The following is a 3,550-nucleotide window of genomic DNA, read 5'->3' on the forward strand; positions in this document are numbered from 1 at the left end:
TATATATAAAACAGCATGTACTTTTATTTCAGCATTCAATTAGTTTCCTACACAGAAAAGTGTCTAAGTTACCTAAAGGCAAAATTTTTTCTAAATGTATGTAATATTCTATTTTACCAACTAACAACTTTCTCAGCAAATTTCACAAGAAATTGTCAATATCTTGTTAAACATATAATATGCCATCATTATGAAAATGCCTAAAGTTCTTGCCTTAAAATAAAATTCTAGAAAAGTATCATCACAATAATTCAATCTCAATTATATTAAAATTGAAGTTTTTTTTCACTAGACTGAATCTTATATGGACTCTCAAAACCATATAATTTGATAATTTTCTATTTGGGGCATTATCACTTATTTAAGACCATTCAAGCAGAATGGAATTACTCTGGTATTTAAAAAATTTTTTGAAAGGTTAAAAAATGTTATTTCTCTCTTTAAATTTAAGACTTTCAAAAACATTTTTAAGAAAACTTCAGTGACACCTAAGTTAATCAGAATCCAACTAAATAGAATTTCAGATCTTATCTGTAAAATTTTTAAAGAAAGATTGATATAGAATACAGTTAAAATCTAGCGATACTGTGAACCACATAAGGTTTAGATCAGACTAAAATGAATCACATTTACCTTGTCCAAATACAGCACATTATAATGAGAAATGATGTTTAAACTAAGAGCCTGAAGGCACTATAATCTTCTCCAAAATTAAGCAGTGATTTTATCATCTTCACCTTATTACTCTTATTAAGGTTAAAAGTAGACTAAAAAAATTTAGGAACATAAAACATGAGAGTTTCTGACTAGAAAGCTGTCCACTCACCAGAAAATAAAATAGAAAAGAAGGAATATTTTATCCACTAAGAATTCTGAATAACTAAGGCTGTATTAGATCAATTTAGCTTTAAAATATCACAACTGCAATTTATATTGCCACTGTATGAATAAAGCTTTGAGTTACAAATGTTTTTTCTTTCCTATTTATGCTTTGTAATTATTTTCAAAATTAGTTACCCCCATACAAGCTTGAGAAGAAAGGCTATCAGATATGTCCATTAGATAGTTAGAAGCATAATACAGCTGTTTAGATCACCAGCCAGCATCAGCGATACTGGATAGATCTAAAAAAAGACTCTCATTCATTTGGCTAGTCCATCTGCCTCCAGTATCTGTTGACATCCTTGCCCCAGTCTTTGCCAAAAAAAATGAACCAATAGCCATTCTTCTGCCTTACCTTCATGCTGAGTTTCTTATTTGTTGGTTGTAATCTGTTTTGAAACAAAAACCAGAGATCAAGCCTCTTCAAATTGTGTCTTAAATAGAGTCGTAATGAAAGTTTTGTGGTATTTTCAAAATTTATAATCTATGAGCTAAATTCATAAGCTTTGCAATAAAGTCTTCCTTGGCAACTCAAATATGTTGTTTCCTGTTAATTTAATATATTAAAGATTTTTGGTAATATTAATGACATCTGAAACAAGAAATTATCACTCTATGTGCTGTTTGTTCAAAGGCTGGTCAATTTCATAGATGTAGTTTCTGTAAACGTCTTCTTAATTGAAAGCAATAACCTCCAAATAGGTTATCTATTCTTAATTTGCTTATTGACAATGTGTTTAGAGATACTAAATTTAAAAATTTGCTTATGTTTTCGAATGAGAAGAAGAGCGTACATGAAGAACAACACAGCCATAGAATCTAAGTTAGAATAGAGGATGAAAAAGTCATATTGTACCACTGGATGAAAAATAGTCTAATATTTGAATGATGTTCACTTTTATTCAAATTTAGGCTATCCGTACAAATGCTTTCAAAGTTGAAACCTATGCCACATGGTAAAGATTTGACCAACTCCTGAGCAGGCAACCAGCCAGGACAGCAGATGGACATAAGAGATTCCAGCCCAGGATGCACTTGCTCCATGCCCAGCAGCTATAAGGTGTATATTAAGGCCATTATTCCCTGATGGAGAATTCAAAACATCTGTCTATTTGAGGCTGCTGTTTCACCAGATGGAAGCTTGTAACAACTACTAAAATAAATAATACTTGAATGGCTTTCTAGATTATCAAAAATAATCTTCTATGGTTGAATGTTGAGATGAAAATGATTAGTCTTATTTAGGATTTATTTAGAACTTTTTTTTCCTAAAGATTTCTAGAGATCTGTAAAGTACAACTTAATATTTGTTTAGTAGCTTTCATTACTATAGTATTCTACTTACATTAATACAATAACTGAATCCTTTCTATTCTCAAAAACCATTATTGCTGGAAATAAGCACAATAAAATTCTGACGTAATAGTAGATAACTGAATGCACATGCCCCCTAGAATGTTTCTCAAACATGTCCAGACTATCCAGTAGTGTTAGGGCCCACCAGTTCACCAAACTCACCAAATTAATCAAGAGTTCCCAGCTATAGCCACCAACCTGTGCCCAACTCCAGGTTCTATTGTTATGACTACTAGAAAGATAAATGAGGTGGAAAATCTTTCAGGCCCTGCTGTGTGTAAAACCCAACCAAATCTCTAGCCTTGGTCTTCACTGTGTGTTCCTGCCTTACTATGAAATGTAATATTTAAGGAAATGAAAAATAGCTCATCCTTTAAGAAATAGTTTCCCAGATTTAACTAATAACTACAAATAAGTTCAGTCTTAATGTTTTTGGGTTACCTTATAATGTTATAAAATCCTTTAATAGCTGTCTATACTCAAGTGATCTTCGTCTCTCTCTGTTTCATTTTGATCTTGAGGCATGTGAACCCACAATGATTCTTTTCTTCCCATCAGCTGGCAAATGACTTGGTGAATGACAGCACAAAGCTAATAAGGATATTCACACACTTCAAATTTGGGAGCTGCCTGGAGTTGCTGTCTATGCCTTCCCCTTATTGCTTCTGTAATTATGCTGCTGCACTTCTTAGGTATGATAAAGCTCTTCATGGAAAATTCACCTCTAGTCCTCTGCTATTCTAGTGTTAGGCACAATCTTTTCCAGATTCTTCATCCCAATGGGCTGGGTGGCAATAATAAGATGGACCATAAGGAAGAAAGTGAGGAAGTGGGAAGGAGAAAATATAGACAATATAGAACCCCATTTCCTCTTCCTTTTAGCTACTATACCACTGCTGCACATCCCTCTCTCCCATACACAAATCAACAGGGAATAAATATTCAGGATTGATGTAGAGATCTGTGTTTACAGTGATAGCTTTATAGCTATGAATCTAGAAATTTGCAAGAGTCTTCCAACTCAGTTGCTAGCTGGATATTTCCAGACAAGGGAAAAAATATTCATGGGGCATTGCAGAATCTGATAAGTAAGACAGTGTAGGCAGTGAGTTACTGGATTAAGATAAAACTAATGCCTCCTTTACAAAATGGAGGAGCTAGAACCTCAGGGTAGATAACAGATCCTGGAGAGATCTCCCGGCATGACTTGAGAGGAATAGAGGTAAGATTCACATAAGATCCAGGGAAGCTAGGACTATGAAAACCTAGGACTATGAAAAGAACAGCATACTTACTGCAAGATGGCAGCTGT

Source organism: Pteropus vampyrus, unplaced genomic scaffold (assembly GCF_000151845.1).
Source record: "Pteropus vampyrus isolate Shadow unplaced genomic scaffold, Pvam_2.0 Scaffold587, whole genome shotgun sequence".
NCBI classification, from domain to species: domain Eukaryota; kingdom Metazoa; phylum Chordata; class Mammalia; order Chiroptera; family Pteropodidae; genus Pteropus; species Pteropus vampyrus.